The sequence below is a fragment of the Labrus bergylta genome, chromosome 10 (assembly GCF_963930695.1).
Source record: "Labrus bergylta chromosome 10, fLabBer1.1, whole genome shotgun sequence".
In the NCBI taxonomy this organism is placed as follows: Eukaryota; Metazoa; Chordata; class Actinopteri; order Labriformes; family Labridae; genus Labrus; species Labrus bergylta.
The window spans coordinates 9,208,191-9,222,088 of record NC_089204.1 but is presented as its reverse complement, the minus strand read 5'-3'; positions in this window follow the sequence as shown (position 1 = coordinate 9,222,088).

Genomic DNA, 13,898 nt, shown 5'->3' with positions numbered 1-13,898 from the left:
AAATACTGTTTCAAATGCCAGTGTGAATGTTTCTGCATCAGGAAACCGACAATCACTGTTAAATGAACGTAGTATCAACACGAGCTGTGGTCAGAGATGGATGAAGACAGGCCTAACACGCCTGACAATGACACTGACACTGACGTCTTTTCAAACTCAATTATCGAGTGACCATTTTCATTTCAGCAGCTCGAATGTCCTTATGGGCTTTGGGAGAAAAATTATCTCCTCACTTCAAATGGAGGCATCGATTTCTCGCCTTTTAAGAAGCATGATTTTCACTGACAATCCCACTGCTGTAGCTGCTACTCCAGCATGATGGCTTTATGGGTCTGCAGAAAAAACACAAAAGGAACCTACTGCTTCTCAAAATCCCTATAGGCTGACTACAGCTATTTTCTTCACATTACTCAACAAGTTTCTATCTTTAGTAAATTAAAACATAATGTTATTCAAGTTCAGTTCTGTAATAAATCCTTCTTTCACAAATATTTTAACAAGTGTGTTGTCTTGCAGAAACTAGACTTGACAAAGCAGTCAACTTTTTCTTTGCTGATCCTGTCCTTTACATGTGTTAGCTGTGTTGTCTCAAGAAAAATCACCCTGCTGTCTTTTAATTGTCAGATGTATCACTTTCTGTGAATCTTTTTGTTCAAAATATAAACAAAAGCAGTTCCTGACTATGTGCTCTTAAACAGACCCAGTGGCAGCTGTGACAGGCATTAAAATAAATATATAGAAAAAATACATTTCTTACTGATAGTCTTATTTGATGTCTTACTTCATATATAAGCATCAGTATATTTTAGTTCATTTCCTGTCTAGTTAAAGATAGTCACAGTAGGTTTAACCAAACAATATGCCCCTTACCTTGATCTAAGTGTTTGTGTTGCATAAACTTACCACATACCCAGTTTGGGGAACCAAAGACTTTGATATGAACAACCACCTCTGAAGCTAAAGCCAAAGTAAAATTTCCACAACTTGCATTTCCTCAAAGAGCATTTTGAGGCAGGCTGTAGAACTGAGTCAATCCCCAAAGAACCCCATATAGAAATAACCCAACTCAACAGTTTAAAATGTATTAAGGCATACAGTTATGCATAATTAAAGGAGTGGTTTCTTAAAGTGAATGGTATGTCAGCGTCTTCTAAAATCTTTACTAATCAATCGGGGTATTAAACTGACTTATAAAACCTTTTTCTGATATTTCAATCCCACGATTTTGGTCAGCTTGGCTGTAGACAAATGAACATGTGCAATATACCTGTTACTGTATGTTTGTTGTTGGCAGATGGGCACAATTAAACCAACTGGTCTGTATCTCTGAATATTATGTCAACGCAGGAAATTCATTTAATACATTATTTATTTAAAAAAATCTGAAATGTTTTACTTCTGGACTACTTGAGATAAAAAAAAATAACAACAACACTTCTCAGTGATGTCTGCATTCAAATCTATTCCTCTCAGAAGTATCATGAAACCCTCTGGACTAGATGAAACACTAGACAGTGTAAACCACAAAGCACCCCCCCCCCCCAAACAAAGAGTATTTAATAAACTTAATCAAATAGAGTAGCCAGACAAAAATACATTAAGCCATACTACTTTTCTCCCCGCTTATTGTTGTTGTTGCTGTTATTGTTCTTTTTATGTCATTCTTTCTCCGAACCCAACACAGATGGCTGCTCAACGTGTACTCTTTCTGAATGTTGCCTCGAGTTTATGTTGGGTCTCTGTAAATAGTGTAACAAAAAGAACAGTCAAGACTTTGTAGTGTTTTGAGATAACATTTGTTTTAAATTGGTGCTTTACAAATAAAGATTGGTGATATTTGGTGATAAGAACATGCTTGCAGTTTTCACTCACCTTCTGTTGGTTATATCAATATGAGTCTTAATAAAAGAAAAACATGCTTTTATGAGGAACAACTTAAAAGTGTGTTTTACTTACAAAATACCCATTATAACAACTCAATAAGTACTATGATAAAACATGTTTTTATAAAAGGGAAATTTGACAAGTTGACTTTAGGTGTTGTCATAGCAACATGTCCGGTCTTAATCAGTGTCAGCTAAAGCTTTGTTCAGTCTTTTCCACTGCCCTGAATGCAGCTTGATCCTGTCTGATGTGTGTCTGTGCAGGGAGTTGGATGCTGCTGGACTTTGAGACTGACAGAAGTTAATTCTGACTCTCTCTGTCAGCTCTGAAATAATAGTATGAGCTTCTGAGGTACAGAGATAAGTGAATGATCATCCTGTTGTTTTAGTTACTTACTCCATGATCCCCATATTATCTCTCTTTCCTCTCAAGAGGAAACACATGCACATATACCTGGTTGTAGACTTAAGTATAGACACAAATATTGCCAGGGAAACAAGCTGTTTTGATCATGTTGGACGCCATCAGTGAGCATTTGTCAAACCTCCCCCTGCGTCGGTGTCACATTAGGGAGAAATGTGAGAAGCCGAATACTCCATATTTTGTCTGAAGCACTTTGAAATGTTCTAGACATGAGGGAATAGATGCTCTTCAGGGGTTCCTTCAACTTCCTGGTCACCATAAATTGAACACTCCTCGACTGAACAAGAAATATCCTCTTAAACCTGAAGCATACATTCTTACTCAAGCAAGAGATGAACTTCAGATGTCTTGTTTGGGGTTTAACAGAACAAGACCTGGGTAGCAGGAACCAAGGTTGAACAGAAACAACGATGGCAACCTATTGCAACTTATTATACTCACAAAGGATACTCAAGGAAAGAGTTTGACCCCTTATGTAGTCGTATGTATGGACTGGTACGCAAAGCTGGGTACTAATGAGCTTTGGCAGTGAGTATTATGCTGTAGCCTACTATCATAAACTTACAAAGCCCTCTGGAAGGTGACAGTGTTTTCAAAGGCCATATTCATGAAACATGCAGGCTTCTCATTCTCATCAGTGAAGCCAGTCCATTACAGTCCAATTCGGAGTAATATAAATCACCCTGAAGTGTTTTGCAATATACAAAATCTTTCAGATCGAGATAAAATGAATAATGCATTTCAACTCTCGTCAGATCAAATCCAAGGTTATGCACAATTTCAACAATTAATCAAAAATAAACAAACGAAATGATAAAATTCTTATAGTTATATCTTAATAAATTCCAGTCATATAAACAAAATATGTTTCCTATTTCAAGTGAAACTAAAATAGCCAATAACAGAAATGATTATTTTCAAAGCAGATGTTGCATTTGAATTTCAGTGAAAATGAACTATATGTAAAGCCTTTTAAAGGTACTTTGATAAAAAACAGCTTTTGACTTTTTTGTTGAAACAGACTAACCTACAGAAAGAACTCAACAATGAATAGATGTCATAAATAGGATTTTGAGAAAACTGAAGAAAAATGGCAAAATTGGACAATGTTGAGGCAGAAGACACTGTGCAAAAGACTTGAGCAGTTAAATGTAAAACAAATTTGACTCTAGAGCAAACTTTTTTCTGTATAGGTTAAATTGATCATTTCAGCGTCACTTTGTGGTTAATGAGTGTCGTCAAATTTTCCAGAGTAGTGGGATTAAAATGCAACCCATCTGTTAAAGTCAGGGAGTTTGGGTGCTATCTTCAACTGTACAAAATAAGGGAGCATCACTGCTTGGACCCCTTACTGTAAGGACATCTGTTAATATAACCTTATAACGCAGAGCCAGGATACGTTATTTTTCTTGGCAGTAACAGCACGACTGGTTAATGTGTCTTTAGGTGTTCACTCACTTTTCAATTAGATTAGAAATTAGATTCCCCCCAACATTAAGGTAAACCTTTATATTCTGTCATTCTGATTCCCCATACTGTGCTTTAGTGCATAGGTATTTTTCAGTCTGATCCCCAGTTTAAACTTTTTTTAAAAAATTTTATGAAAGAAGTAGCTTCTTGGTTCGGCTTCTGTGGTTTGTACTGTGAAAGTCCTTTCTGAGTCAGGGGGCTTCTGTTTTCCTTCCTGCTGTGTGATTGACAGCTCCCTATCAGCACACTTATCATCTAAATGTCAAGGACTTCCAGAAAATCCCATTTTCAGGTGATTGATGAAGAGCAGTCAGCAAATGTAGAGAGAGAGTGAAAGGGAAAGAGTGAGTCCAAGAGAAAACAGACAAACCTCACCTTAAGGTAGCAGTAAACCTTGGAGAAATACGGAAGGAATTGCTGAAAGAGTTTGCTGTTGTAAATGGGTTGGTTGAACGTGTAATTATTAAATAAGTAAACATTATGCATGATCTAACATTTGCTTGAATTAAATATTATATTCTTCACATGTGTGGATGTTTTTTTTTTTATATATGTTCATTGTACATGTTGCCTGATTGATAGCCACACTATAAACAGACTTTCAAATATCATTAACTTTAAAAACATAAATCAGTATTGTTATTTCATTTATTCAGAACTTGTGTTATTTTGTGAACTAATGTTATTGTAACACAATTAAAATGTACTCAAAATGTTAAGTTTTTAAGACACTAGAACATAACGGTATCTGATTTTACCACCTAATTTTACCATATTGAACAAAACATTTGCTCAAATATTATATTTGCAAAAAAAGTATGACTAAAAAGGACTTGAGGCAAAATTATTCCCTAAATTAGTCACTTACAACATTTCTCAAATGAACACGGATAATTGTAATACAAGTTAAAAGAAGTATGTAAGCCACAGCGGATTTTCCATAAACTAAAAGGCTGAAGAAAACCTTGACAAAAACAGAAACAGAGAAGAAACTCTGGTTTCCTTTACATATAGGCCAACAGGACACCTGAAGATAACACAAAGTTGTAACAATTTGTATCCTTCAAAACTTTGTTCCTTCTTCCCTGAAGACTCTTGTCCTTAAACATTGCTGTCTTGATTTTCTTTATATGTACTTTCTCTATGTTGCCTTAATAAACCCACTGACCCACATCATCCCTACTTTTCCCATATAAGGCCTCCTGTCAGCCAGGTTCAGTGTTGTTGACCTCTTCCGGTAGAAAGGACAGAGTGGCTGATGGGAGGACTTGTTGGCTCTTTGTGAAAGAATGGGAATGAAACTGAGAATGTTTGATTCTTGGCCTGTGCTCTCAGAGCGGAAGATAAAACTTCTAGCTATTGATGAAGAAACGTCTTCTCTGTATGATCTCAGACGTGGGTTGCTGTGTGAATTTGTACAAGGGAAGATCCATGTTTGGACCAATCACTCAAACTGACTGAAAGCTGAATGGACACTCCACCATTTGTTTTGGAAAAAGTTTCTTGAGATCTTAATGCGAAGTCTTGATGCTGCCATGTGAGTCCCCTTAAAAAGTAAACTATCATTAATTTCATTTTTTAAAACATAACCAGGCCTTTATTGGGAATGACCCCACCACACTGTTTCCAGGTCAACATGGATCCATGTCATAAATTCTTTACTCCCACTTTATCTAAATGCCATTTTAATCTCCCAATTAATTTCACTCAGTTCACTGTTTTCCATGTTTCCAGATAAAATAAAATAAAAAATAAAAATAAAAATAAAAATAAAAATAAAAATAAAAATAAAAATAAAAATAAAAATAAAAATAAAAATAAAAATAAAAATAAAAATAAAAATAAAAATATTTTTTGAAGTTGTCCCTTTAACAGCTGAATAAAGTTTATTTATACAGCCTAAATGTGTGGACTTGAGAGTAAGTCCTGTAGGACATTACGGATGTATAACAAAATGTATACACAATGATTAACAGCTTCATAAAAGTTACAACTTTCTTGTAACATATGCATGATCAGCTACAAATTATATATATATAAAAAAAACAAAAAAAACAATGGGATGATGATGTTTCTAAATAAATATATTAAACTTTTCACAATTTAACACAATACCATAGAACCCCCTAAAAATACAAAAACAGTAAACTTTTAAAGTTTGTAAATGCATTATAAAGGCTCCAAAAAATGTAAAACGGGCAAACATTCATCATTGTTATCAGCTTTCAATCTATCAACCCTGCAAAGTTGTGGCAACAAATTAGGGCAACATGTGTCACAAGAGCTGTGGTCAGATAGACACAACAACAGTGCTGCAAAACTACAGTCCATCATAGAATCCAATGTGAAAAGTCCTTTTTCAGACCAAACACAATCTATTACACAAGACATACAAAGAAAACATCAGTCTAATGTCACTGTGAGCAAATCCCACCATGAGGATGCAGGACAAGTTACACAACAGAAAGCCATTTTAGCGAGCATAGGAATTTCTTTGTGTGTGAAATCATGGAACTGAAATGTTCTGCTAAGTATATGGCTAATCTCCTCCCTAATGTACATCATGATTCTTGGTGGAACACTGACAGCAGACTAATGTTGTGTTTGAGCTGAAGAACTTCTCTGACTTTGTTTTTCTTGAAGGGATTTCTTGTGTCAAACAAACTGTTTCAAAATCATAGTCCCAAAATTCAAATCAAATATGAGTGAAATATAAAATATAATTTGGACTAGGACTAAATGCAGACACAGCGCTTAAAAGTGTGCTATTGCTCTTTACATTAACAGTACAATTTGAAATGATAAATTGTACTAGACAATTGTAATAGCACATTAGATTAAACACAATTGTACATAGTGAGTGTAATAGTTATTATGACAGTGAATTTAAAGGATAACAGTGAGTATTGTACATGGTATTACATGTAATTAATTTTTTTAAATTGCTAATATTGTGCATTATAATGCATAAAAATCCCTGGTGTAAAAGAAGACATTGAACATAACTAACTTACTGTATAACTAACGCAACTGCTTTAAAATCCAGTACAGTGAGTCATTGTCTGGTGTTTTTATTTATCTGTCTCTCTATCTCTCTGTCTGGAGTTTTAACAGTTTCATGTATTATTCCCAACCATAGACTGTATATTAAGATGGACTGAGTAAAGCAAACAGTCACCTAGGAGTGAAGCCAAAAGATTAAGAGCTCATCCTGCTGAATGGCTATAATATTGCTCATAAACCCTGCCACCTCTCTGTTAAAGCCTTTATACATTCTCACAGGTGTTGGTGATTGAGACCGTGATCAGACTTTGCTCAATAGGTGGGCACGTCCAAGTTTGTTTGACTGACAGCTAAATTGTTAATTAAGAAGAAACATTTTTGGAAAGAGAACTTCAAGTCCTTTATTATACTTGTTGGTGTTTAGAATTCATAACATGATAAATTCTCATCATAGCTCCACCTATTAACAATCCTTTCCTGGTTTAAACAGCCAAAATGATTAAAACACCTGTGTAGGTATACAAAGGCTTTAACAGAAAGAGAATTGCTCAAACTAAAAACAAGACGGGAATTAGATATATCTTCTTAATCCCATCCCAAATCAGCTTTCTTTTTTTAATTCGTTTTTTGATTCTATTAACCTGTATACAATTCTGTTGACTAATACAGGTCCTGTAGTGCTGCACTGGATTATCAGAGTACAGCAGAAACTTGAAGCAGAACTGTGAGGTTATACTTATTGATATATTATGATAATAGCCAAACATACAAAAAGATTCAATTTGGACGAGATTATCTTTGGGAATATATTCTTGAAGACATAAGGGTATGGAAATTATAATTACAATTTTAAAGAATATATAAGAATAACTTGGTAGCCTATATGAATGTAAACACTTCAGCTTTTACATCAAGATAATGGTGAAACACTTTTTGCAGCTCCTATACTTTATTTCCAATTTTTCAAAAGAAAGCTAATTTGTTTCACTCAGGGTTTATGAATTGATGGTGCTTAAAGGCACAGTAGTCAATCAAGAAAACTTAGATTTATATCTGAATACCGTTCAGCATACCCCCCCACACACACACACACACTCACACACCCACACCCACACACAACAGGTGGACTGTGTCCGGTGGAACGGTAGCCCCTGTCAGCACCCTGAGGCCCCGCCATCCTTCCAATGCATTGTGGGTGTCTCCGTCCTGTTCCACGGCTCTGTGGGTCGAGTGCATGCTTCCTGCCGTCTGTGCTGGTTTGGATTGGATGAGTGGTGATTATTTTGGGTTCCAGTTCTCATCCACCCATTCTGTACGGGCAGCTGGGGGACGTTGCCTCCCTCAGGACAGATGGGATCATCCTGCTGGATTCAAACTTGTGTCATTCTCCTTCTGACTCCTTAAAACTTGTTTCCTTTGTCTCACATCTTCAGCTGCTTCAAGTCCCACTGACTTACACCAAACTGACTGTGATTGATTATGGGCCAAAAGTCCTATCAAAATAATTAATAATAATTTATTACTCAGTAGTGAGAGTCTCAAACTTTGCCAGTTAATTCCACCCATAGATAGTAGACAGAAGATAAATTGTATTACTGCTTATATTTTGACATACGAGTAAAACAAATATTTTGTAGTCTTGCAGGACAAGTCAGCCATTTAAAGGTTAAACAATGAAAAACCTAACAGAAAATCAGTTAAAGCTGAAGCTAAAATGAAGTTAAAATGACAAAAACAATGCACACACAGGCAAAAAAAAGCTTACACACTCACACACTTGGAATAACAGACTGGCTGGTGCCTGGTTAGCCCCAGGGGTGTGTGTTGCTGCTTTAATGACGTGCTCAGATCAGATGGAGGTGTGGCGTCCTCCAGCTTCACCCAGGGAGGAGAACTGAGCTGCAGTAACTGACGCTGCTCCTTCTCTTTCCCTTCATCCCTTTTATCTTCTACTCTCATCTTTGAGTGACTGCTGAATTATCTTTTGGTTTTTACCTTTGTTTTCCTGCCTTTTAACTTAATTGCTGTGTATCCTGTAATGATCGGCCCCTCCTCTCCTCCCTTAACAGTTTTAACAGATCTGTCGGAGTCTAGCCAAGAGCTACTCTGTCACTTCATTAAGATGCAATCAAACTGACAAACTCAAGGGCAGCAGGCCCTGTTGGTCTTCCATTGTCTTTTGAGAGGAAGGTTGTGGTTTCTATGGTTTTCAGTTAAACAGTTTATTCACAGATGTGGCATCAGTGAGCTATACAGCAGAATAAGCAGCATGTGACAATAAACCCAGATCAACTTTTTGCAAACAGTAAGTCTTGCATAGAAACTCACACAAATGTGTGTTTTGCGTACATTTATGTATTTATGTGTGTTTTGTGTGTGTGTGTGTGTGTGTGTGTGTGTGTGTGTGTGGGTGTGCGCGTGTGCGTGTGCGTGTGCGTGTGCGTGTGCGTGTGCGTGTGCGTGTGTGTGTGTCAGTGATTCAGACAGCAGAATTAAGCCTCTCAAAAACTGAAGTGGTGAGTGTAGCAAAGCAGAGACAGAGAGAAGAAACTAACTAACAGATAAGAAGGTGAGAGTTGAAAGTGTGTGTGTGTGTTTTAGTGTGCGGCATGTATGACTACATCTTCCCTCTGTCCCACTCTCTCATTCCCCTGAGGTCAAAGGTCAGCCCTAATTGGCTTAATGGACTGTCCTGAACTACAACAAGTAAGCCTGAGGTCAGCCCGGATCAGAGGCCACTGAGGACGAGAGGAGCAACAAACTAGTAAACAGACGGGTGTTAGACACAACACTGCCATCCAGCAGCCAGCTGGAGTTACTGAGCAGCTCCCTCTGTGGATGAATATCTTCGTCATCAAAGGAATTAGGTGGATTAATACACTGCTGTTCTTCAAGAAATAGTTCCAGGCCAGCACATAACATTTCTTCAACCCCAAAGTTCTTGAAATTTCAGATGTAGCAAAACACATTTTTGTGTTGTTTTTTTTTTTAACGTTTTCAGGTCAAACTTTGAAAACTACAACTCAAACTCAGGTTAAGATGCTATTTTATGTTGCATCAAGAGTCTTCACTGCTACTCTCATGCCACCCTCAAACTTCTCCAAGGTGAACATGAAGATCAGGCTTCTAATAACACAACTCATGCCTGTAATGATTTGGACACAGCACACTAATATGTAGCTGGGCCTAGTTTTTAACATTTTTATAGTAGGGGGAAATGTGATAGTTTGGCAAAGTTATATTTAATTACATGGATTCATTGTATCCCTCTTACACTGATTGATTTAGTCCAGGTGGATGCTGCAGCTGGGCCAAAGGAACCACATCACATTTTTGCATACTTTATATTTATGGACGAGCATTAGTTAGCTAGCTGTGTGTATGTGAACTTTGGGCTTTCCAGCTCATAAATATCTCCCAGTGTGACAGGCCTGAGAGGCATGCAGGCAAGAGCTTCCGACCAGTTACAGGAAGTTGGAGAAACACACTTACCCAATGAGATAGCTCCTAACCCTTAACCTCAACCTGGAAAGTACACTCCAAAAACATGGACAATGCATGCTTTTTTGTCTTTGTAACAGAAATTCACATAGAACCAGATACTTTCTGGGCTCATTAAGAGGAGTTCCAAAGGTTTAAGGGGATAGAAAGATCAGTTTAAAATATCTCTTATTTTGTTAGAAAGAAAAGTTGAGTTTTGAAGAACTTAAACAACTCTAACAAGAAGCGTTTGAAATTGGTACTGCAGTCCAAAGTCAAAACATTGGAGTGAGCTGTCTCACCCCAGCCCCCTACTCCCTAGAGTTGATGCACCTGCTGGTTGACTATCTCCATATTTATCCTAGTTTTACCACGTTTCTGGTCTTGGAGCTCATTAGAAAAAGGCTGAGGCTTTTTAGGTCGGTTAGAAACAGTCATATCTGAACCAGTTTGCGTGCCCGCTTCCTTTGCTGCAACATCTGTTGGTTTGCTGGGATAACTGGTCTCATATCTGGCAAACCAAGGGGCGTCCAAAACCATGGCCATGAGGGGTGCCTTCAATCTGACTACCTTCTGTGGGCAAAACATATACAGACCATTCCGGACCGGAATCAGCTTTACCATCATGTCCAACCCATGTGTTCAGTGATATAATTTGAGCAGCCTACTTCCTAATTAGACTTTGGCAGGATTCTATCTTATGAATCCACACCAGATATGCTGGTCTTTAAGGTCCTCGCAAATAAATTGTAAATGCAGATGAAGCCATTTATAGTTACATCGCATGTCGGGTTGGTAATTTTCTCTGAACTTGCATCCTCCCCTATTTATAATTATAACAAATGCCTTGTCTTTGCTTTAATTTTTGCTTTCCTCTCTTATGGTTTCACAACAGGATTATATCTCGCCCTGTGTCTATAAAAATGGGACTACCAGGAATACCACTCCTGAGTCTGTGGATCACCGGATCAAGTAATTGTTGTTTGGGCCTTCAAAGTTTTCAAGAAGAGTGCATCGTATGTTCTTTACAGTTTCACATTAAGAATAATTACTTAAGATAAATGCTTCTCCTGTTAGCTGTGCCCTCTCAATATTAGGTCTCTAGCTCATAAAACTTTTACAATATATGATTTTCTCTACACCAGTAAATTGGACTTTCTTAACTGAGTCTTGGTTTGGAAGAAGTGCTTTTCCAAACTATGTGCCCCCGTATGCAGTTTTCAACTCTCCAGGGTTCAGTGGTGGTCTCAAGGATGTCTGAAATGTTTCTTTTCTGAACGCTTGTCATAGTAGAGAAAATACTCTTTTAGTACAAACGTTCAAATAAATTTGGATATTACTGTATTCTGTATTATTATTCCCAATTCCCAATAATTTTTCTGCTTTCATTGTTATTTTTTTGATAGGTGATTTTAAAAATGTAGTTTGACCTTTCTGAGGCTGTCCTCATTGCAGCGGCCGCAGGTTCGAGTAAGACTTTGGCCCTTTGCTGCATGTCATCTCCTGCTCTCTCCTCCCAGCATGTTCTGTCTCTCTTCAGCTGTCTTATCTAATAGAAACAGTAATGGCCCTAAAATATCTTTTTAATTTTAAAGGATTTTAAAGGATTTTAAATTTAAAAAACACATGTTTCTCATCTCTTCAAAGCAATCGGTCTATTATAGCAATCAGGCTGCAAGCTGACATCACTGCTACCTTCAGTGGTCATGGTTGTATCACCAAGTTTAATAAAGTAAAGACAATATTTATATTAGGTTTTACCATAGTCTTAAAAACATGGAGCCAAATAGCCCATTATTTGATTCTAACAAAGTGCCATTCATTTGATTCAGTGGTAAAGATTAAAAGTTGTTAATTTGACTTGAAATGCACTCTAAAGTTTATTACTGCAATCATCATTATTATCAATTTTGAGCTGGAACTTAAAGCAGCTAATATATAATTAAACAGCATGTGACATTATTTTCATGATTTATGTGTAAGACAACTTGGGGGTCAGCTAATGACTAGTAACATTTTTACACCATACATAACTTTTATGATTAATGTGAGGCACAAACCTCCCACTGTCTTTCTATGTGAGCATGTGCATGGTTATGTGTCTGAGTGTGATTGTGTGTCTGTGATAGACTTACGATATGTTTGAGTCAGTAATAAGTAGAGGCAGGAGGGCAACACTGAACAACATAAACAGTGTCAGAGTTTAAAAAAGACCAGACCTCCTGGTGTCTTACTGTCCCATCACTCTCTCTCACACACACACACACACACACACACACACACACACACACACACACACACACACACACACACACACACACAGATCCTCCTCTTGCTCCCTGTCTCCACTTCAGCCTGCACCCGTCCTGTCATCCTCCCACCCAGACACAGCACAAGGATCTCAAACCTGTGTGTGTCTGTGTGTGTGCATGTGGGCGTGCAGGAGGGGTTGTAATTTTAACAACCTTTAATTGACCAAACTTTTGTTCGACATGCTGGAGAAACATGGCCACATCAATCTAACACCAATTACAAGCGACTCCTTGCAGAATGTGCCCCCAGTCACCGTGACAACCCGGATGATTGATCACCAACAGCAATGATTCTCTAACCTGATCAGGCAAATTACCGTGGCGACTGCTGAGGCCATCTGAGTCCCGCACCGCAAAATTAAATCCACTGAGCTCATCACCTCGACTCAGTGACACTCTGACAAAGACACACACGCTCACACACTTGATTCTTTCTCCCTTATGTCAACACACACTCAGACACATTGGAGACTCGTCGACACAGGCACACACACGCTGTCTCTCTCTGTCTCTCTCTCTCTCTTACACACACACCAGCAGCAGCTTTTTTCTCCTCTCCCGTTCTCTTGCAGAGAGAGACACTGGGGCCTCAAGGGGCCCTGAGCACCAGGTGATAGCAACGGTAGGGGGACATGAAGACGTATTAATGTACTAAAGACTTAATGAACCTGCATCTATAGAGCGGAGGAGGAGTGGGATGTGAGGGGGAGGAGGGCATGGTGTTTACTTTATTACTTTACAGCAGATTAATGGGGATAATCATTTAAGTGATGGAGATGGATTACCCTCTCAAAGCTGGCTGCGGCTACTAAGAGCCACCCACCTAAACCAAACACACACACACACACACACACACACACACACACACACACACACACACACACACACACACACGCAGCTGATGAAGCAGGTGGAAGCCTGATGGGGATGTGAGATGAGTTGTGTGTGCGTGCGGCCCAAGTGGCAACCTCCAGTCTTGAAAAATTAAGCCAATGTGGAAGTTCAAAAAACTGCAGTTCATTGAGTGTCTGCTTGAGCTCCAAAAGAACTGGGAGTCCCAAACACACCCCATAGTAAAATGTCCATTTTGACAGCATAAATGAACATGTGTAACATTTTGGTCTTATTACTGTAGTTCATGTCTTTATCGGCACACACTGCACAGATTTAGGTGATTCATTTATAACTCTTCCATTTCCAAGTTATTATTAAAAAAGAGTATGGCGGTCCTGACTGAGTGACAGTGTGCGTTGCAACTGTTTGTGAATAGGCTTAAAACCCACCTCAGCTCAAGCTTTTTGCCTGTTGTTAGGTTGACTGAAAGTC